A 25000-nucleotide genomic window follows, 5' to 3' on the forward strand; every position below is an offset into this window, starting at 1 on the left:
GGTATTGAACACACATCATCCCGTCTTCAATTTGATCGATTATTTACATTAAAAAATACCTAAAGTTGTATTACAAAAATGTTGAAATGTTTGGACAAAGCTTACAGGTAACTTTTGAGATATTTTGTAGTCAAGTTGTGCAAGTTGGAACCGGTGTTTTTCTGGATCAAATGCGCCAAATAAATGAACATTTTGGATATATATCGACGGAATTAATCGAACAAAAGGTTTATGGGACATATTGGAGTGCCAACAGAAGAAGCTCGTCAATGGCAGGTGCCTTGGTGGAAGAGTGGAGTAACATCTCACAGCAAGAACTGGCAAATCTGGTGCAGTCCATGAGGAGGAGATGCACTGCAGTACTTAATGCAGCTGGTGGCCACACCAGATACTAACTGTTACTTTTGATTTTGACCCCCCCCCCGCCCCCCCCTTGTTCAGGGACACATTATTCCATTTCTGTTAGTCACATGTCTGTGGAACTTGTTCAGTTTATGTCTCAGTTGTTGAATCTTGTTATGTTCATACAAATATTTACACATGAAAATAAATGAAAATCAGTTGACAGTGAGAGGACGTTTCTTATTTTGCTGAGTTTATATTGATGTGAATGTCAGTTATGTTGACGAGGAGAGATTCCGTTGCCTGGGGGAACATGTATGTAGACATGACGATGGAAGTGTTCCATACTAGGACATCTAGAAGACCCTGATAAATAACCAGAGCCCAACCTGATCACCCTGTACACCCCTGTCTGTCACATAGATATCAGAGAGAAAGATCGATATCAATGGCCGTAAAGGGGAGATCCAGTGCTTGTGAATAATTGACAAATTGACCATTTGTTTTGCTAAGGGCAACAAGATATGAAACATAAAGTATTCTCAGTATCTGCCACGTTCAAGGCAGAAGACAATAGTTGTTTAAGACTGCTGACATTGCAGACTGTAGAGAGACACACACACACACACACACACACACACACACACACACACACACACACACACACACACACACACACACACACACACACACACACACACACACACACACACACACACACACACACACACACACACACACACACACACACACAGAGAGATGAAGATAAACCATCCCAGCCCTCAAGCCACAAACTTTGAGCAACTATGTAGGAGCTGCTGCTGAAAGGTTAACACACACACACACACACACACACACACACACACACACACACACACACACACACACACACACACACACACACACACACACACACACACACACAGTTGACTGATGTGCTAAAGTGGCTCTCTCCTCTCCCAGGCAGGGCGCGGTCCTCTCTCATGTGTTACTATGTAATTATGAGCCATTCACTGGTCACAATGTAAATTACACACACAGCGAAAACACTACTTAATCACAATGCCTACATCCCAAATGGCACCCTATTCCCTATATAGCACACTACTTTAGACCAGAGCCCCCTGGCACCCTATTCCCTATATAGCACACTACTTCAGATCAGGGCCCTATGGCACCCTATTCCCTATATAGCACACTACTTCAGATCTGGGCCCTATGGCACCCTATTCCCTATATAGCACACTACTTCAGATCAGGGCCCTATGGCACCCTATTCCCTATATAGCACACTACTTCAGATCAGGGCCCTATGGCACCCTATTCCCTATATAGCACACTACTTCAGATCAGGGCCCTATGGCACCCTATTCCCTATATAGCACACTACTTCAGATCAGGGCCCTATGGCACCCTATTCCCTATATAGCACACTACTTCAGATCAGGGCCCTATGGCACCCTATTCCCTATATAGCACACTACTTCAGATCAGGGCACATGGGATGCAGACAATCATTTAAACATAACACTCAACTACGCCTTAAAGTAGGTTAGCAAGCTCATAGCCCCCTAGTAGGGTAGCAGAGTCATACCTCTATAGTGGGGTAGCAGAGTCATACCTCTATAGTAGGGTAGCAGAGTTATACCTCTATAGTAGGGTAGCAGAGTCATACCTCTATAGTAGGGTAGCAGAGTTATACCTCTATAGTAGGGTAGCAGAGTCATACCTCTATAGTGGGGTAGAAGAGTCATACCTGTATAGTAGGGTAGCAGTCATACCTCTATAGTAGGGTAGCAGAGTCATACCTCTATAGTAGGGTAGCAGTCATACCTCTATAGTAGGGTAGCAGAGTTATACCTCTATAGTAGGGTAGCAGAGTCATACCTCTATAGTGGGGTAGAAGAGTCATACCTGTATAGTAGGGTAGCAGTCATACCTCTATAGTAGGGTAGCAGAGTCATACCTCTATAGTAGGGTAGCAGTCATACCTCTATAGTAGGGTAGCAGAGTCATACCTCTATAGTAGGGTAGCAGAGTCATACCTCTATAGTAGGGTAGCAGTCATACCTCTATAGTAGGGTAGCAGTCATACCTCTATAGTAGGGTAGCAGTCATACCTGTATAGTAGGGTAGCAGAGTCATACCTCTATAGTAGGGTAGCAGAGTCATACCTCTATAGTAGGGTAGAAGAGTCATACCTCTATAGTAGGGTAGCAGAGTCCTAGCCCCCTACTAGGGTAGCAGAGTCATACCTCTATAGTAGGGTAGCAGAGTCCTAGCCCCCTACTAGGGTAGCAGAGTCATACCTCTATAGTAGGGTAGCAGAGTCCTAGCCCCCTACTAGGGTAGCAGAGTCATACCTCTATAGTAGGGTAGCAGAGTCATACCTCTATAGTAGGGTAGCAGAGTCATACCTCTATAGTAGGGTAGCAGAGTCATACCTCTATAGTAGGGTAGCAGAGTCATACCTCTATAGTAGGGTAGCAGAGTCCTAGCCCCCTACTAGGGTAGCAGAGTCATACCTGTATACTAGGGTAGCAGAGTCATACCTCTATAGTAGGGTAGCAGAGTCATACCTCTATAGTAGGGTAGCAGAGTCCTAGCCCCCTACTAGGGTAGCAGAGTCATACCTCTATAGTAGGGTAGCAGAGTCATACCTCTATAGTAGGGTAGCAGAGTCCTACCTCTATAGTAGGGTAGCAGAGTCATAACTCTATAGTAGGGTAGCAGAGTCATACCTCTATAGTAGGGTAGCAGAGTCCTACCTCTATAGTAGGGTAGCAGAGTCATACCTCTATAGTAGGGTAGCAGAGTCATACCTCTATAGTAGGGTAGCATAGTCATACCTCTATAGTAGGGTAGCAGAGTTATACCTCTATAGTAGGGTAGCAGAGGCATACCTCTATAGTAGGGTAGCAGAGTCATACCTCTATAGTAGGGTAGCAGAGTCCTACCTCTATAGTAGGGTAGCAGAGTCATAACTCTATAGTAGGGTAGCAGAGTCATACCTCTATAGTAGGGTAGCAGAGTCCTACCTCTATAGTAGGGTAGCAGAGTCATACCTCTATAGTAGGGTAGCAGAGTCATACCTCTATAGTAGGGTAGCATAGTCATACCTCTATAGTAGGGTAGCAGAGTCATACCTCTATAGTAGGGTAGCAGAGTCATAGCCCCCTAGTAGGGTAGCAGTCATACCTCTATAGTAGGGTAGCAGAGTCATACCTGTATAGTAGGGTAGCAGAGTCATACCTCTATAGTAGGGTAGCAGAGTCATAGCCCCCTAGTAGGGTAGCAGAGTCATACCTCTATAGTAGGGTAGCAGAATCATACCTCTATAGTAGGGTAGCAGAGTCATACCTCTATAGTAGGGTAGCAGAGTCCTACCTCTATAGTAGGGTAGCAGAGTTATACCTCTAAAGTAGGGTAGCAGAGTCATACCTCTATAGTAAGGTAGCAGAGTCATACCTCTATAGTAAGGTAGCAGAGTCATACCTCTATAGTAGGGTAGCAGAGTCATACCTCTATAGTAGGGTAGAAGAGTCATACCTCTATAGTGGGGTAGCAGAGTCATACCTCTATAGTAGGGTAGCAGAGTCATACCTCTATAGTAAGGTAGCAGAGTCATACCTCTATAGTAGGGTAGCAGTCATACCTATATAGTAGGGTAGCAGAGTCATACCTCTATAGTAGGGTAGCAGAGTCATACCTCTATAGTAGATAGCAGAGTCATACCTCTATAGTGGGGTAGCAGAGTCATACCTCTATAGTGGGGTAGAAGAGTCATGGCACCGGCGATCATACCACGCTCTAAGTTGCTTTGGTCACTCGTTTTGCCCATTCTAACATTCAGTCGAGCAGTAACTGAATGCCTCGATGACTGTCTCCCTAATTTCTATAGCAAGCCACGACCATGTGACACCTTCGTGAATGGGGTGGTGTATCTAATAAACTGGCCAGTGAGTGTACTCCGTCTCTCAACCCAGCGATACTACTTCAACACACAAAAAGACTTTTCTCCTCTCTTAAAAGTTGCCCAGGTACAGGTTGAGACAGGCCCACAGCCATAGCGTTCCTTCCCCAGCCCCGGTGGCTGCGGGCGCACGCCAAATCAAGTCCTGACAGAGCTGGGCCTTAAACAAGCAGGGCTTGGCGCCTCCAGTCTTGTCCTCTTCATACCTGACATGTAGCATCATGTCTTCGGCAGCTTCTCACTAACCTGCTCAATTGTACAGAAATTAAAAGGAGGGTTAGTCTATTCTTTTTCTCTCTCTCTGGAGAACAGATGGAAAAACACCTGGTTCTCTCTGGAGAGGAGATGGAAAAACACCTGGTTCTCTCTGGAGAGGAGATGGAAAACACCTGGTTCTCTCTGGAGAGGAGATGGAAAAACACCTGGTTCTCTCTGGAGAGGAGATGGAAAAACACCTGGTTCTCTCTGGAGAGGAGATGGAAAACACCTGGTTCTCTCTTGTTGAAGAAGAAAACATGTCAGGGTAGCAGGGATAGAAAGAGGGGAGATAACAAATATCCTCATTAGCGATTTATTTCGGTGTGTTGCAAAGATAATGTAGGAAGCGGGGCCGGAAGGCAGCTGTTACTTTTTATTTATTTTATTTATTTCACCTTTATTTAACCAGTTAGGCCAGTTGAGAACAAGTTCTCATTTACAACTGCGACCTGGCCAAGATAAAGCAAAGCATTGTGACAAAAAACAACAACACAGAGTTACACATAAACAAACGTACGGTCAATAACACAAAAGAAAAGTCTATATACAGTGTGTGCAAATGTAGAAGAGTAGTGAGGTAAGGCAATAAATAGGCCATAGTGGGGAAATAATTACAATTTAGCAATTAAACACTGGAGTGATAGATGTGCAGATGATGGATGTGCAAGTAGAGATACTGGGGTGAAAAAGAGCAAGAGGATAAATAACAATATGGGGGGGGGGGGGGGGGGGGGGTGAGGTAGTTGGATGGGCTATTTACAGATGGGCTATGTACAGGTGCAGTGATGGGTAAGCTGCTCTGACAGCTGGTGCTTAAAGTGAGCACTAAGAAGGTCAGTGTAGCAAAGCCTCGATAGTGATTGTACAGGCGTATGATGCTGCAGTAATCGGACGGAGTCCCAGATATGTGTGTGTGAGACACCTGACGCGGTACGGAAAATGACATGTGACTTCATGTTTATCAAGCCTGACCTGAGATGGTGGCAGGGGATAAGCATCTGTCACTCTTGGGATTAGCCAATTGGTTGCTAGAGCACATTTATGAAACTGAAACTGTAGGAAACTTTTCCCGACAAGTAAATATGCACTCAGATTGCTAAACAGCCATCACTAACATTGAGTGGCTGCTGCCAACATACTGACTCAACTCCAGCCACTTTAATAATTAATAATTGGATGTAATAAATGTGTCACTAGTCACTTTAAACCACGCCACTTAATATAATGTTTACATACCCTACATTACCCATCTCATATGTATATACTGTACTCTATACCATCTACTGCATCTTGCCTATGCCGTTCAGCCATCGCTCATTCATATATCTTTATGTACATATTCTTTATCCCTTTACACTTGTGTGTTTATAAGGTAGTAGTTGTGGAATTGTTAGGTTAGATTACTTGTTGGTTATTACTGCATTGTCGGAACTAGAAGCACAAGCATTTCGCTACACTCGCATTAACATCTGCTAACCATGTGTATGTGACCAATAACATTTGATTTGATTTGAAATAGGAAGGTTGTCATTGAACAATATAATAACAATAAAACATATTTTACAGTTTCCAGAATGCTGTTTTATTTTCCCGTCTCTCTCTAGGTGGAAAGATTGAGTGATTAATTGACGGTGAAGCTGAGAAACCTGACTTGAGTATAAAATGTGATAGGATTTATTACGGTGGTTTTCCCCCGGTTCTTATGCGGACGCCCTGAGGGATGCCAAACCGTTTCCTCTTTCACTACGTTACAAGTTCACTGCTTTTTCTTTTGCTTTCTTTCTTGCCTTTCTTGTATCGTCACAATGTACTTTTCCAGCATCTTTCTTGTATCATCACAATGTACTTTTCCAGCATCTTTCTTGTATCATCACAATGTACTTTTCCAGCATCTTTCTTGTATCATCACAATGTACTTTTCCAGCATCTTTCTTGTATCATCACAATGTACTTTTCCAGCATCTTTCTTGTATCATCACAATGTACTTTTCCAGCATCTTTCTTGTATCATCACAATGTACTTTTCCAGCATCTTTCTTGTATCATCACAATGTACTTTTCCAGCATCTTTCTTGTATCATCACAATGTACTTTTCCAGCATCTTTCTTGTATCATCACAATGTACTTTTCCAGCATCTTTCTTGTATCGTCACAATGTACTTTTCCAGCATCTTTCTTGTATCATCACAATGTACTTTTCCAGCATCTTTGTTGTTAAGTCTGAGATACGCACATTGTATATAGATTCTCTTTTTTCTACCATGTTATTGACTTGTTTATTGTTTACTCCATGTGTAACTCTGTGTTGTTGTCTGTTCACACTGCTATGCTTTATCTTGGCCAGGTCGCAGTTGCAAATGAGAACTTGTTCTCAACTAGCCTACCTGGTTAAATAAAGGTGAAATAAAATAAATAAAATAAAAAATACGAGTCGAATACAAGAGCTGCATATATGTCTGTTATTCGATGTTCAATCTTTACAACAATGACATGTTGTGTGTGTGTGTGTGTGTGTGTGTGTGTGTGTGTGTGTGTGTGTGTGTGTGTGTGTGTGTGTGTGTGTGTGTGTGTGTGTGCGTGTGCGTGTGCGTGTGCGTGTGCGTGTGTGTGTGAGAGAGAGAGAGAGAGAGGTATATACACATTTCTGGGGCTTTGATGTGTTGTAAGCTGTGCAAACCAAGTCATATTATGTAGTGACAGAGTAATGGGCTCCTATTGAAGTAGTTTGATATTCCTCATTCTCCTCATTTATCTCCTAATGTCACTACTGTTCCATTATAGCCTGGGTAATCTCCTAATGTTACTACTGTTCCATTATAGCCTGGGTAATCTCCTAATGCCACTACTGTTCCATTATAGCCTGGGTAATCTCCTAATGTCACTACTGTTCCATTATAGCCTGGGTAATCTCCTAATGTCACTACTGTTCCATTATAGCCTGGGTAATCTCCTAATGTCACTACTGTTCCATTATAGCCTGGGTAATCTCCTAATGTCACTACTGTTCCATTATAGCCTGGGTAATCTCCTAATGTCACTGCTGTTCCATTATAGCCTGGGTAACCTCCTAATGCCACTACTGCTGTATAGCAGTGTTCCATTATAGCCTGGGTAATCTCCTAATGTCACTGCTGTTCCATTATAGCCTGGGTAATCTCCTAATGTCACTGCTGTTCCATTATAGCCTGGGTAATCTCCTAATGTCACTACTGTTCCATTATAGCCTGGGTAATCTCCTAATGTCACTACTGTTCCATTATAGCCTGGGTAATCTCCTAATGCCACTACTGTTCCATTATAGCCTGGGTAATCTCCTAATGTCACTACTGTTCCATTATAGCCTGGGTAATCTCCTAATGTCACTACTGTTCCATTATAGCCTGGGTAATCTCCTAATGCCACTACTGTTCAATTATAGCCTGGGTAATCTCCTAATGTCACTACTGTTCCATTATAGCCTGGGTAATCTCCTAATGTCACTACTGTTCCATTATAGCCTGGGTAATCTCCTAATGCCACTACTGTTCAATTATAGCCTGGGTAATCTCCTAATACCACTACTGCTGTATAGCAGTTTTCCATTATAGCCTGGGTAATCTCCTAATGTCACTACTGTTCCATTATAGCCTGGGTAATCTCCTAATGCCACTACTGTTCAATTATAGCCTGGGTAATCTCCTAATACCACTACTGCTGTATAGCAGTGTTCCATTATAGCCTGGGTAATCTCCTAATGTCACTGCTGTTCCATTATAGCCTGGGTAATCTCCTAATGTCACTACTGTTCCATTATAGCCTGGGTAATCTCCTAATGTCACTGCTGTTCCATTATAGCCTGGGTAATCTCCTAATGTCACTACTGTTCCATTATAGCCTGGGTAATCTCCTAATGTTCAGTGAAGAAAACACATTTAATAATAACAAGAACCGGTTTGGAGACGGGGCTTTTCCAGACCGCAACATTATTGAGAAATCTGTTATCTTTCTCATTTTCTATTCCTCATATATATGTTTTATTTCCCTCTCCCTGTTTTAGGGTTTGTGTCGATGTTCGTTTAGGGGCGAGTCTTGACAGGCTCGTTGACACAAACACGTCTCTAAGGCGTGGGACGGGCCTGGCCCCGTAGATATTCCCAGGGCAGGTTGTGTCTTGCCTAACACTGTTCACTGGAACACTTTTCTCTGAGAGGACCATCCTCCTTCCTGTACGGAACTCCATATTATTCCTGCCGTGCAATGCGAGACACGGCGACCGTCAAGAGATGCACAGAGTATTTACACGACCTTCTCCAGGTCCTCAATCAGTAATCCCCACCCCCAGCTCTGTAGAGACTAGGTCCTCAAGCCATTACAGTAATCCTCCCCCAGCTCTGTAGAGACTAGGTCCTCAAGCCATTACAGTAATCCTCCCCCAGCTCTGTAGAGACTAGGTCCTCAAGCCATTACAGTAATCCTCCCCCAGCTCTGTAGAGACTAGGTCCTCAAGCCATTACAGTAATCCTCACCCCCAGCTCTGTAGAGACTAGGTCCTCAAGCCATTACAGTAATCCTCCCCCAGCTCTGTAGACACTAGGTCCTCAAGCCATTACAGTAATCCTCCCCCAGCTCTGTAGAGACTAGGTCCTCAAGCCATTACAGTAATCCTCCCCCAGCTCTGTAGAGACTAGGTCCTCAAGCCATTACAGTAATCCTCCCCCAGCTCTGTAGAGACTATGTCCTCAAGCCATTACAGTAATCCTCCCCCAGCTCTATACAGACTAGGGATGGGCTTTTTAAATAATTTCATTTTTTTTTAGGGGGGATATCCAGATCGACGAAATTACGGAAAGTCCAGAGAGGACACATGATTAACAAATTATAATTCCTTTATGTCGAGATCATGACTTATTTACATCATGATCACTACATAACCAAAGTTGTTTTGTCCAGATAATGAGATAATCAAAAGTACTACGCATCATTAGCCATTCATTTGTTCAGATGCACGATAAGCACCTCATCAAGGATTGGCTGCATTGATCTCAATGGGGGGCATTTAAGCCCTAAACGATGCCTGACAGGAGTGGCTGCATTGATCTCAATGTGGGGCATTTAAGCCCTAAACGATGCCTGACAGGTGTGGCTGCATTGATCTCAATGTGGGGCATTTCAGCCCTAAACGATGCCTGACAAGAGTGGCTGCATTGATCTCAATGTAGGGCATTTCAGCCCTAAACGATGCCTGACAGGAGTGTCTGCATTGATCTCAATGTGGGGCATTTAAGCCCTAAACGATGCCTGACAGGCAAACCTGTCTCCCATGCTGCGTGCCTCCCCTAAAACCACAGCCAATCGCATGCAAGGACCAACACAGCTAACTTGGCTAGTCTTGTGAGCTAGCTAGCCAGGTAGTCTTGTTAGCAAGCTAGCTTGTTCTCTATACTGGTTGATAGCTTGAATAACTGATACGTGTATAATTATAAAGGGACAATTCCTGTTTTGTGAATAATATTTAAATTTTACAGTGGGTGAGCTCCATTCCTGACAGGATGATCAGGTTTAATTTCATCCTGAGAGGCTGAGAAGTCAGGATTCAGCCTTGTAGGCTGTTCTCATAGGTAAAGGCTCCTTCCAAGCAAGGAGGGTGGTGTGGTCAGCCCAATGCATATCTGGGGGGGGGGGGGGGGGGGACACACTGCCTGCCCACCAGGACATCTACAGCACCCGGTGTCACAGGAAGGCCAAGAAGATCAACAGACCTCAGCAAACCCGAGCCTTGACCTATACACCCCCCCGCTACCATTTAGAAGGCGGGGAGACAGTACAGGTGCATCAAACCCGAGCCTTGACCTATACACCCCCCCCCGCTACCATTTAGAAGGCGGGGAGACAGTACAGGTGCATCAAACCCGAGCCTTGACCTATACACCCCCCCCCGCTACCATTTAGAAGGCGGGGAGACAGTACAGGTGCATCAAACCCGAGCCTTGACCTATACACCCCCCCGCTACCATTTAGAAGGCGGGGAGACAGTACAGGTGCATCAAAGCCGGGACCAAGCGACTGTTAAACAGCTTCTATCTCCAGGCCATCAGACTGCTACATAGAGTCACCAGTAGCCAGTCTCCGCCCAGTACCCTGCCCTGAACCTTAGTCACTGTTACGAGCCGGCTACCACTCTGTACTCTACCCTGCACCTTAAAGACTTCTGCCCTTTGTACATAGTCATGGAACACTGGCCACTTTAATGTTTAAATACTGTTTTACCCACTTCATATGTATATACTGTATTCTAGGCATGGCTCAACCTATATAGCTACTGCTGTAGACAAATGTTCTATTTATATACTGTCTATAAACACCATCATATATATATATTTATATTCCAGACTCTGACAAATGCTCGTTCTGATATCTCTTAATTTCTTACTTTTATATTTTTTGGAGGATTTGTGTGTTTTGTTTTGTTCTGTATCACTGCACTGGAACAAGCTAATCAGATTCAATAGCAGCCTCGGAGGATGTCAGGACTTGACTTGTGCTCTCTCTCCGGCCTCTAGGTCACCAGGATGCTCATCGGGGCGCACACCTGTCACCGTCGTAACGCGCATCACCTGTCACCGTCGTAACGCGTAACGAGCATCACCTGTCACCGTCGTAACGCGCATCACCTGTCACCGTCGTAACGCGCATCACCTGTCACCGTCGTAACGCGTAACGAGCATCACCTGTCACCGTCGTAACGCGCATCACCTGTCACCGTCGTAACGCGCATCACCTGTCACCGTCGTAACGCGCATCACCTGTCACCGTCGTAACGCGCATCACCTGTCACCGTCGTAACGCGCATCACCTGTCACCATCGTAACGCGTAACGCGCATCACCTGTCACCATCGTAACGCGCATCACCTGTCACCGTCGTAACGCGCATCACCTGTCACCGTCGTAACGCGCATCACCTGTCACCGTCGTAACGCGCATCACCTGTCACCGTCGTAACGCGCATCACCTGTCACCGTCGTAACGCGCATCACCTGTCACCGTCGTAACGCGCATCACCTGTCACCATCGTAACGCGTAACGAGCATCACCTGTCACCGTCGTAACGCGCATCACCTGTCACCGTCGTAACGCGTAACGAGCATCACCTGTCACCGTCGTAACGCGCATCACCTGTCACCGTCGTAACGCGCATCACCTGTCACCATCGTAACGCGTAACGAGCATCACCTGTCACCGTCGTAACGCGCATCACCTGTCACCGTCGTAACGCGCATCACCTGTCACCGTCGTAACGCGCATCACCTGTCACCATCGTAACGCGTAACGAGCATCACCTGTCACCGTCGTAACGCGCATCACCTGTCACCGTCGTAACGCGCATCACCTGTCACCGTCGTAACGCGCATCACCTGTCACCGTCGTAACGCGCATCACCTGTCACCGTCGTAACGCGCATCACCTGTCACCATCGTAACGCGTAACGCGCATCACCTGTCACCATCGTAACGCGTAACGCGCATCACCTGTCACCATCGTAACGCGTAACGCGCATCACCTGTCACCATCGTAACGCGTAACGCGCATCACCTGTCACCATCGTAACGCGTAACGCGCATCACCTGTCACCATCGTAACACGTAATTGCGCATAATGACACTCAACCTGGACTCCATCACCTCCTTGATTACCTTCCCTATATATGTCACTCCCTTTGGTTCCTTCCCTATATATGTCACTCCCTTTGGTTCCTTCCCTATATATGTCACTCCCTTTGGTTCCTTCCCTATATATGTCCCTCCCTTTGGTTCCTTCCCTATATATGTCACTCCCCTTTGGTTCCTTCCCTATATATGTCACTCCCTTTGGTTCCTTCCCTATATATGTCACTCCCTTTGGTTCCTTCCCTATATATGTCACTCCCCTTTGGTTCCTTCCCTATTTATGTCCCTCGCTTTGGTTCGTTCCCTATATATGTCCCTCCCCTTTGGTTCCTTCCCTATATATGTCACTCCCCTTTGGTTCCTTCCCTATATATGTCACTCCCTTTGGTTCCTTCCCTATATATGTCACTCCCTTTGGTTCCTTCCCTATATATGTCCCTCCCTTTGGTTCCTTCCCTATATATGTCCCTCCCTTTGGTTCCTTCCCTATATATGTCCCTCCCTTTGGTTCGTTCCCTATATATGTCACTCCCCTTTGGTTCCTTCCCTATATATGTCCCTCCCTTTGGTTCGTTCCCTATATATGTCCCTCCCCTTTGGTTCCTTCCCTATATATGTCACTCCCCTTTGGTTCCTTCCCTATATATGTCACTCCCTTTGGTTCCTTCCCTATATATGTCACTCCCTTTGGTTCCTTCCCTATATATGTCCCTCCCTTTGGTTCCTTCCCTATATATGTCCCTCCCTTTGGTTCCTTCCCTATATATGTCCCTCCCTTTGGTTCGTTCCCTATATATGTCACTCCCTTTGGTTCCTTCCCTATATATGTCATGCCCTTTTGTTTCTTCCCCAGTCGACATTATATCTGTTTCTGTTCCATGTCGGTGCGATGTTTGTGTTACGCGTTCGTTTCATTTATGTAATGTATTCCCTCTCTGAACTTGCTTCCCGACTCTCAGCGCACATCGTTACACAGGATTCTGCCTTGTAGGCTGTTTCATAGGTAAGGCTCCTTGCCTACAGGGCAGCATCTGGACTCTGAGGCTGCTATTGAATCGGATCAGCCTGCCAGGAATACAACGCACCCACTCTAGATCATATATCTACACAAATGCACTGACTGCTAACATGCCTGCAAGGAACCTTACCTATGAAAGAGCCTACAAGGCAGCCTCCCGACTCTGTTCAACCTCCCAATAGACAAACACTACCTCACCCTGTTCAACCTCCCAATAGACAAACACCACCTCACCCTGTTCAACACCAACTCACCCTGTTCAACACCACCTCACCCTGTTCAACACCAACTCACCCTGTTCAACACCACCTCACCCTGTTCAACCTCCCAATAGACAAACACAACCTCACCCTGTTCAACACCACCTCACCCTGTTCAACCTCCCAATAGACAAACACAACCTCACCCTGTTCAACACCACCTCACCCTGTTCAACCTCCCAATAGACAAACACCACCTCACCCTGTTCAACACCTTCTCACCCTGTTCAACCTCCCAATAGTGGGGAACCACCTCACCCTGTTCAACACCACCTCACCCTGTTCAACACCACCTCACCCTGTTCAACCTCCCAATAGTGGGGAACCACCTCACCCTGTTCAACACCACCTCACCCTGTTCAACACCACCTCACTCTGTTCAACACCACCTCACCCTGTTCAACACCACCTCACCCTGTTCAACACCACCTCACCCTGTTCAACCTCCCAAAAGACAAACACCAGCTCACCCTGTTCAACCTCCCAAAAGACAAACACCACCTCACCCTGTTCAACCTCCCAAAAGACAAACACCACCTCACCCTGTTCAACACCACCTCACCCTGTTCAACCTCCCAAAAGACAAACACTACCTCACCCTGTTCAACCTCCCAATAGACAAACACCACCTCACCCTGTTCAACACCACCTCACCCTGTTCAACACCACCTCACCCTGTTCAACACCACCTCACCCTGTTCAACACCACCTCACCCTGTTCAACACCACCTCACCCTGTTCAACCTCCCAATAGACAAACACTACCTCACCCTGTTCAACCTCCCAATAGACAAACACCAGCTCACCCTGTTCAACCTCCCAATAGACAAACACCAGCTCACCCTGTTCAACCTCCCAATAGACAAACACCAGCTCACCCTGTTCAACCTCCCAATAGACAAACACCAGCTCACCCTGTTCAACACCACCTCACCCTGTTCAACCTCCCAATAGTGGGGAACCATTAAGTAACAATGATTCCTCACTGGTGATGGTAACAACCCATTAATATGGCAGCAGAGACAACATAGCTAAATAAAAGCAAATAGCAAATAGCTCTATTGACTTTTGCTGAAAAGGGTATTTGTCTTGTCTCATTGAACTAGGGCTGTGACGGTCATGGAATGTTGGTTAACGCTAGTGCCCGTTTTTTTTTAAAGAATGCACATTTCTCCTCTCCTCCGCTCTTGACTGCATGTGCTGCCCTAGAAATCTGATGAATAGAACGGTTATGACATAATGACATTATGACATAATGGGTGAACAGGCGACCATTGCGAAGAGCAAAGAAGGAAGTCTACCCGTCAATATGTGCTGTGATTTGTTGATTCAACTCAACTGACATTACTTAATTGGCCAAGTTAGCAAGGTAAGGCAAATGAAGCTAGCTCCTCCAAGTACCACTTAGTCTGAAGCTAGCCCGGCTAGGGCTCCTGGGCTACCACCGAAGCCCACTCCTGGGCTACAATATCCAGACTCCTTCTACTCCCGGTACGGGGCACTGAAACCCTCTATCCGGACCCCTTCTACTCCCGGTACGGGGCACTGAACCCCTCTATCCAGACTCCTTCTACTCCCGGTACGGGGCACGGAACCCCTCTATCCGGACCCCTTCTACTGCCGGTACGGGGCACGGAACCCCACCAATCCTCTACGTCTGGAATAACGACATAATCTGGCAGAGGATTCCAACAGGCCCCTCAGGCGCGACGTCCACTGAAGGCCCATTCTGATAACCGTGGCCTGCTAGCTACCTAGAGCTACTTGGAACCCTACTATTCAAAGACTGGTCTATCGACGTCACCTGGTCTCAGACGATCCCGCAGGTGACGAAGCTGGATGTGGAGGTCCTGGACTGGCGTGGTTATACGTGGTCTGCGGTTGTAAGACCGGTTGGACATACTGTCATATTCTCTAAAATGACATTGGATGAGGGCTTATGGTAGAAAAATTAACATTCAATTCTCTGGCAACAGCTCTGGTGGACATTCCTGCAGTCAGCATGCCAACTGCACTCTCCCTCAAAACTTGAGACATCTGTGGCATTGTGTTGTGTGAAAAAACGGCACATTTTAGAGTGGCTACTAGCTATCCCAGCAACTAGCCTACACTCATTTAGAGTGGCTACTAGCTAGCCCAGCTACTAGCCTACACTCATTTAGAGTGGCTACTAGCTATCCCAGCTACTAGCCTACACTCATTTAGAGTGGCTACTAGCTAGCCCAGCTACTAGCCTACACTCATTTAGAGTGGCTACTAGCTAGCCCAGCAACTAGCCTACACTCATTTAGAGTGGGTACTAGCTAGCCCAGCTACTAGCCTACACTCATTTAGAGTGGCTACTAGCTAGCCCAGCTACTAGCCTACACTCATTTAGAGTGGCTACTAGCTAGCCCAGCTACTAGCCTACACTCATTTAGAGTGGCTACTAGCTAGCCCAGCAACTAGCCTACACTCATTTAGAGTGGCTACTAGCTAGCCCAGCTACTAGCCTACACTCATTTAGAGTGGCTACTAGCTATCCCAGCGACTAGCCTACACTCATTTAGAGTGGCTACTAGCTAGCCCAGCTACTAGCCTACACTCATTTAGAGTGGCTACTAGCTAGCCCAGCAACTAGCCTACACTCATTTAGAGTGGCTACTAGCTAGCCCAGGTACTAGCCTACACTCATTTAGAGTGACTACTAGCTAGCCCAGCTACTAGCCTACACTCATTTAGAGTGGCTCCTAGCTAGCCCAGCAACTAGCATACACTCATTTAGAGTGGCTACTAGCTAGCCCAGCAACTAGCCTACACTCATTTAGAGTGGCTACTAGCTAGCCCAGCTACTAGCCTACACTCATTTAGAGTGGCTACTAGCTAGCCAAGCGACTAGCCTACACTCATTTAGAGTGGCTACTAGCTAGCCCAGCTACTAGCCTACACTCATTTAGAGTGGCTACTAGCTAGCCCAGCTACTAGCCTACACTCATTTAGAGTGGCTACTAGCTAGCCCAGCGACTAGCCTACACTCATTTAGAGTGGCTACTAGCTAGCCCAGCTACTAGCCTACACTCATTTAGAGTGGCTACTAGCTAGCCCAGCTACTAGCCTACACTCATTTAGAGTGGCTACTAGCTAGCCCAGCGACTAGCCTACACTCATTTAGAGTGGCTACTAGCTAGCCCAGCTACTAGCCTACACTCATTTAGAGTGGCTACTAGCTAGCCCAGCGACTAGCCTACACTCATTTAGAGTGGCTACTAGCTAGCCCAGCTACTAGCCTACACTCATTTAGAGTGGCTACTAGCTAGCCCAGCAACTAGCCTACATTCATAGAAGAAAAGGTGCTATCTAGGATGTTAAAAATGGTTCTTCAGCTGTCCCCATAGGAGAACCCTTTGAAGAACCCTTTTTGGTTCCAGGTAAAAACCCTTTTAGAACCCTTTTGGGTTCCATGACCCCACAGAGACAGAACACAGTGTGCACTACGTCCCCATTGTAAGATCCCACAGAGACACACAGCCAGCCCATCAAAAAGGGAGCATTAGCAGCTCTGTGTGCAGACTAAAGCTGGAGTGGTGACGCCTACAGTGGCCCTGTGCCATAAGGCCATCAGGCCAGTGACTGAGCTAGTCTAGCCATTCTGTGTAGCTTCCAGGAGCTTAAAGGGGAAGCTGTATAGAGCCCTCAGACTGAGACCCATACTACTATCACCACATCTTCATCAGACTGGCCCGGTCATTATAGAGACAATGCCCTTTCGGGTCAGCTCTATCGGTCAGATATTTTGGTATGTCTTCAACCAACCATTAGCCCACTAGTGGTAATGAATAAATGACTATTTCTACAGAGGACATAGTGATACCACTACAAAACGACAGCATGGAGGGTTTTGTCTACTAATTATTGAGTGCAGTGGAATGCTTTAATGCTGACGTAGTGTTTGTACGATAAAAGACGTGCTGTAAACCCTTGGTTACCAGTTTAAATCCATAACTGTTGTGTATGTAAGGTAGCCTAAGCGTTAAATATTGCTTAAACTTCCTCGTGATGAGCTCAGACCATACCATCAGCTACACCAATATTACTCTGAGGATCTTTATTTTCGTCTGGCGCTACGGCAGTGCAAATGCCAAACTCACTTCAGTTTGCAATATCAGCATGTAAAAAAACTGGCGATCTGCCATTTTCCATCCAATGCGGTTCAGCGATTCACCTGTCTAATAGCTCGCTCGCACTGAAGTGGGAGGGGTGGAAATATTTGAGGTGTGTCCTTAAAAAAACAAAGTGCAAAAGTGATTTCATGCAGCGCATAGTGGAAGATTTAAGACCAACGAAAAGCAAGTCTTAGCGGTAACGATGCAAGTCTTAGCGGTAACGATGGGCTAGGCCTACATTTTGATTATTTTGGTTCTGTAGGCTATTTAACGAACTAACATTCAAGTTGGAGTAGATGCCCAATGCAGTACATAAAAGACCGTAAATACACAACTTGATGCAGCCACATATTTTAGCCATGGAGCACGTTCTGATTGGCCAATGAGGGGGGGGGTCAAGCCATGACACACTTTCAACTTGTTTTATTCATCAAACAGCCCTTTTCGCTCCACTTCCAGCTACTGAGCCCATAATTCCTGCTGTGAAAATAGCAAAAGTTTGTCTTAACACACCCCTGGACATAGAGCACTGCCGCCAGCCCTAAGATTTACCAAATTAGATTTACCATTGGTTATGTTTGTTAAAATAGAGCCCTTAGTGGGTTTATGAAGACACGGTGCCTGATCCAGAGTCTAGAACAAGGTTTGGGGCGTGCCTCCACAATTCCCACCCTCTTACTCTTCCCATCAGACAACCAACTGCACATCAGACAGACACTTTTGTTTTCTGCGCTGTGAAGATGAGAGAGACAGGAAGTGTGGGAATTTAGTAAGTGTCACTATCCCACAGTCGTCGTAGCCAATGAGCTGGCTGAGATGGCCCCTTGATTACTGCCAGAATCCCGCCTGTTTACTCTGAGACATGACCTATCTACCGTTGGTTCATATTTAGGCAACGATACCTCAGGTTCTATAACACTCCTTCCTCTCCCGTCTGCCAAATCTGGAGATTGATGGCTTACCTGGACCATAATGGTCCAAAATCAATTCCTGTACTACAGTTGAATAGGACCACGTGAGACTGGTTCAGCCACATAGTTTCCCATGAATATTATGATTTCACAAGAGATCCCAACACTTGATGTAAAAGAGCCTATATGTAAAACGATTAAATCCATTCATCCACAGGTGAGATATGGAGCAGCTTAGATAGGTAGCTAACTATTGTGACCGCTAGGTGGGGTGCTCTTTGCTTTTGGTTTTACACAATGGTACAAGGCATGACACGGCATTGGAGTAAGTAAAGATGGCCATGGAGTCAGAACAGATGGTCACGGAGTCAGAGCAGATGGCCATGGAGTCAGAGCAGATGGTCACGGAGTCAGTACAGATGGTCATGGAGTCAGAGCAGATGGTCATGGAGTCAGAGCAGATGGCCATGGAGTCAGTACAGATGGTCACGGAGTCAGTACAGATGGTCATGGAGTCAGTACAGATGGTCATGGAGTCAGTACAGATGGTCACGGAGTCAGTACAGATGGTCATGGAGTCAGTACAGATGGTCATGGAGTCAGAGCAGATGGTCATGGAGTCAGAGCAGATGGCCATGGAGTCAGTACAGATGGTCACGGAGTCAGTACAGATGGTCATGGAGTCAGAACGGATGGTCATGGAGTCAGTACTGATGGTCATGGAGTCAGAACAGATGGCCATGGAGTCAGAGCAGATGGTCATGGAGTCAGAGCAGATGGCCATGGAGTCAGTACAGATGGTCACGGAGTCAGTACAGATGGTCATGGAGTCAGAGCAGATGGTCATGGAGTCAGAGCAGATGGCCATGGAGTCAGTACAGATGGTCACGGAGTCAGTACAGATGGTCATGGAGTCAGTACAGATGGTCATGGAGTCAGTACAGATGGTCACGGAGTCAGTACAGATGGTCATGGAGTCAGTACAGATGGTCATGGAGTCAGAGCAGATGGTCATGGAGTCAGAGCAGATGGCCATGGAGTCAGTACAGATGGTCACGGAGTCAGTACAGATGGTCATGGAGTCAGAACGGATGGTCATGGAGTCAGTACTGATGGTCATGGAGTCAGAACAGATGGCCATGGAGTCAGTACAGATGGTCATGGAGTCAGAACAGATGGCCATGGAGTCAGTACAGATGGTCATGGAGTCAGAACAGATGGCCATGGAGTCAGTACAGATGGCCATGGAGTCAGTACAGATGGTCACGGAGTCAGTACAGATGGTCATGGAGTCAGAGCAGATGGTCATGGAGTCAGAGCAGATGGCCATGGAGTCAGTACAGATGGTCACGGAGTCAGTACAGATGGTCATGGAGTCAGTACAGATGGTCATGGAGTCAGTACAGATGGTCACGGAGTCAGTACAGATGGTCATGGAGTCAGTACAGATGGTCATGGAGTCAGAGCAGATGGTCATGGAGTCAGAGCAGATGGCCATGGAGTCAGTACAGATGGTCACGGAGTCAGTACAGATGGTCATGGAGTCAGAACGGATGGTCATGGAGTCAGTACTGATGGTCATGGAGTCAGAACAGATGGCCATGGAGTCAGTACAGATGGTCACGGAGTCAGAACAGATGGCCATGGAGTCAGTACAGATGGTCATGGAGTCAGAACAGATGGCCATGGAGTCAGTACAGATGGCCATGGAGTCAGTACAGATGGTCATGGAGTCAGTACAGATGGTCATGGAGTCAGTACTGATGGTCATGGAGTCAGTACAGATGGCCATGGAGTCAGTACAGATGGTCATGGAGTCAGTACAGATGGCCATGGAGTCAGTACAGATGGTCATGGAGTCAGAACGGATGATGGAACACTGCAGAGTAGACCTGTCAGGCAGAGTAGAGCTGCCAGGCAGAGCAGAGCTGCCAGGTAGAGCAGAGCTGCCAGGCAGAGCAGAGCTGCCAGGTAGAGCAGAGCTGCCAGGTAGAGCAGAGCTGCCAGGTAGAGCAGAGCTGCCAGGCAGAGTAGAGCTGCCAGGCAGAGCAGAGCTGCCAGGCAGAGCAGAGCTGCCAGGTAGAGCAGAGCTGCCAGGTAGAGCAGAGCTGCCAGGTAGAGCAGAGCTGCCAGGCAGAGTAGAGCTGCCAGGCAGAGCAGAGCTGCCAGGCAGAGCAGAGCTGCCAGGTAGAGCAGAGCTGCCCGGTAGAGTAGAGCTGCCAGGCAGAGCAGAGCTGCCAGGCAGAGCAGAGCTGCCAGGCAGAGCAGAGCTGCCAGGTAGAGCAGAGCTGCCAGGCAGAGTAGAGCTGCCAGGCAGAGCAGAGCTGCCAGGCAGAGCAGAGCTGCCAGGCAGAGCAGAGCTGCCAGGTAGAGCAGAGCTGCCCGGTAGAGTAGAGCTGCCAGGCAGAGCAGAGCTGCCAGGCAGAGCAGAGCTGCCAGGCAGAGCAGAGCTGCCAGGTAGAGCAGAGCTGCCCGGTAGAGTAGAGCTGCCAGGTAGAGCAGAGCTGCCAGGTAGAGCAGAACTGCCAGACAGAGCAGAGCTGCCAGGTAGAGTAGACCTGCCAGGTAGAGTAGAGCTGCCCGGTAGAGTAGAGTAGAGCAGAGCTGCCAGGCAGAGTAGAGCTGCCAGGCAGGGCAGAGCTGCCAGGCAGAGTAGAGTAGAGCAGAGCTGCCAGGCAGAGTAGAGTAGAGCAGAGCTGCCAGGCAGGGCAGCCAGGCAGAGCAGAGCTAGAAGAGCTGGTTCTGTCAGTCTGCTGCTGAGACCTCAGTACACGGTGAGTGGTGACATCAAGCTGCACGCACGCACGCACGCACGCACGCACAGACAGACAGACAGACAGACAGACAGACAGACAGACCTGGGAAGAAGTTACCCTTTCTTTCCCTGTGAATAATACCACTCTGAAATCCTCTCCGAATCAGCTGTGAGTCAGAAGAGATCAAAAGGAGGTGGGAAGAGTCCTATAGACTGACATGATAATGTACCACTGGCATTCTGGAGTATCCAGACATGATAATGTACCACTGTCATTCTGGAGTATCCAGACATGATAATGTACCACTGGCATTCTGGAGGATCCAGACATGATAATGTACCACTGGCATTCTGGAGTATCCAGACATGATAATGTACCACTGTCATTCTGGAGGATCCAGACATGATAATGTACCACTGTCATTCTGGAGGATCCAGACATGATAATGTACCACTGTCATTCTGGAGTATCCAGACATGATAATGTACCACTGTCATTCTGGAGGATCCAGACATGATAATGTACCACTGGCATTCTGGAGGATCCAGACGTGATAATGTACCACTGTCATTCTGGAGTATCCAGACATGATAATGTACCACTGTCATTCTGGAGGATCCAGACATGATAATGTACCACTGTCATTCTGGAGGATCCAGACATGATAATGTACCACTGGCATTCTGGAGGATCCAGACATGATAATGTACCACTGTCATTCTGGAGGATCCAGACATGATAATGTACCACTGTCATTCTGGAGGATCCAGACATGATAATGTACCACTGTCATTCTGGAGGATCCAGACATGATAATGTACCACTGTCATTCTGGAGGATCCAGACATGATAATGTACCACTGTCATTCTGGAGGATCCAGACATGATAATGTACCACTGTCATTCTGGAGGATCCAGACATGATAATGTACCACTGTCATTCTGGAGGATCCAGACGTGATAATGTACCACTGTCATTCTGGAGGATCCAGACATGATAATGTACCACTGTCATTCTGGAGTATCCAGACATGATAATGTACCACTGTCATTCTGGAGGATCCAGACATGATAATGTACCACTGTCATTCTGGAGTATCCAGACATGATAATGTACCACTGTCATTCTGGAGGATCCAGACATGATAAGATACCACTGTCATTCTGGAGGATCCAGACATGATAATGTACCACTGTCATTCTGGAGGATCCAGACATGATAATGTACCACTGTCATTCTGGAGGATCCAGACATGATAATGTACCACTGTCATTCTGGAGGATCCAGACATGATAATGTACCACTGTCATTCTGGAGGATCCAGACGTGATAATGTACCACTGTCATTCTGGAGGATCCAGACATGATAATGTACCACTGTCATTCTGGAGTATCCAGACATGATAATGTACCACTGTCATTCTGGAGGATCCAGACATGATAATGTACCACTGTCATTCTGGAGGATCCAGACATGATAATGTACCACTGTCATTCTGGAGGATCCAGACGTGATAATGTACCACTGTCATTCTGGAGGATCCAGACATGATAATGTACCACTGTCATTCTGGAGTATCCAGACATGATAATGTACCACTGTCATTCTGGAGGATCCAGACATGATAATGTACCACTGTCATTCTGGAGGATCCAGACATGATAAGATACCACTGTCATTCTGGAGGATCCAGACATGATAATGTACCACTGTCATTCTGGAGTATCCAGACATGATAAGATACCACTGTCATTCTGGAGGATCCAGACATGATAATGTACCACTGTCATTCTGGAGTATCCAGACATGATAATGTACCACTGTCATTCTGGAGGATCCAGACATGATAATGTACCACTGTCATTCTGGAGGATCCAGACATGATAATGTACCACTGTCATTCTGGAGGATCCAGACATGATAATGTACCACTGTCATTCTGGAGTATCCAGACATGATAAGATACCACTGTCATTCTGGAGGATCCAGACATGATAATGTACCACTGTCATTCTGGAGGATCCAGACATGATAATGTACCACTGTCATTCTGGAGGATCCAGACATGATAATGTACCACTGTCATTCTGGAGGATCCAGACATGATAATGTACCACTGTCATTCTGGAGGATCCAGACATGATAATGTACCACTGTCATTCTGGAGTATCCAGACATGATAATGTACCACTGTCATTCTGGAGGATCCAGACATGATAATGTACCACTGTCATTCTGGAGTATCCAGGCATGATAATGTACCACTGTCATTCTGGAGTATCCAGGCATGATAATGTACCACTGTCATTCTGGAGTATCCAGGCATGATAATGTACCACTGTCATTCTGGAGGATCCAGACATGATAATGTACCACTGTCATTCTGGAGTATCCAGACATGATAATGTACCACTGTCATTCTGGAGGATCCAGACATGATAATGTACCACTGTCATTCTGGAGGATCCAGACATGATAATGTACCACTGTCATTCTGGAGAATCCAGACATGATAATGTACCACTGGCATTTTGGAGGATCCAGACATGATAATGTACCACTGTCATTCTGGAGGATCCAGACATGATAATGTACCACTGTCATTCTGGAGGATCCAGACATGATAATGTACCACTGTCATTCTGGAGGATCCAGACATGATAATGTACCACTGTCATTCTGGAGGATCCAGACATGATAATGTACCACTGTCATTCTGGAGGATCCAGACATGATAATGTACCACTGTCATTCTGGAGAATCCAGACATGATAATGTACCACTGGCATTCTGGAGGATCCAGACATGATAATGTACCACTGTCATTCTGGAGGATCCAGACATGATAATGTACCACTGTCATTCTGGAGTATCCAGACATGATAATGTACCACTGTCATTCTGGAGGATCCAGACATGATAATGTACCACTGTCATTCTGGAGGATCCAGACATGATAATGTACCACTGTCATTCTGGAGAATCCAGACATGATAATGTACCACTGGCATTCTGGAGGATCCAGACATGATAATGTACCACTGTCATTCTGGAGGATCCAGACATGATAATGTACCACTGTCATTCTGGAGGATCCAGACATGATAATGTACCACTGTCATTCTGGAGTATCCAGACATGATAATGTACCACTGTCATTCTGGAGAATCCAGACATGATAATGTACCACTGTCATTCTGGAGTATCCAGACATGATAATGTGCCTTGAGATAGGGTTGTTAATTTATTAAAAGATACACAATGATCTCTTCCTGTTACAACTGAACTGTCATGGCTCTGAGGAAAACACTAGGAGTCCAGGCTGTGGGAAGTTGTTATTCTAGAGGAGTAAACACCTGGAATAGACCTAAAAAGTTGAGTTTGTACCAACTGTCATGGCTGAGGTTCTCATCGTGTGTCATGAGATGAGGTAGACCGACTTTCCCCCCCACCAGACAGAGTTGTGCAACGGAGAGCGTTTGATGTATTGTGCATTACAAAACAGCCTGGAGCACTGATTGGCTTGATACAACTTCTACACTTTTTCTACAGATTCAACCTTTAATCCAGGTGAATATGATGTTTTCACATGACCCCCAGACCTCACTGGAGGATCCAGCTGACTCATAAATTAACCTTGGAGGGTTCCCATGATAGAACACATCAATCAACCACATCTCAGATATCTGACTT

General features: G+C 46.5%; 1 protein-coding gene across 8 annotated transcripts in view; it reads right to left on the bottom strand.

Annotated features, from left to right (window-relative positions):
* LOC129869457 (tumor protein 63-like) overlaps positions 1-25000 on the bottom strand; it is a 272771-nt gene that overhangs the window by 36631 nt on the left and 211140 nt on the right. The window lies entirely within an intron of this gene.

The sequence above is a fragment of the Salvelinus fontinalis genome, chromosome 14 (assembly GCF_029448725.1).
Source record: "Salvelinus fontinalis isolate EN_2023a chromosome 14, ASM2944872v1, whole genome shotgun sequence".
NCBI classification, from domain to species: domain Eukaryota; kingdom Metazoa; phylum Chordata; class Actinopteri; order Salmoniformes; family Salmonidae; genus Salvelinus; species Salvelinus fontinalis.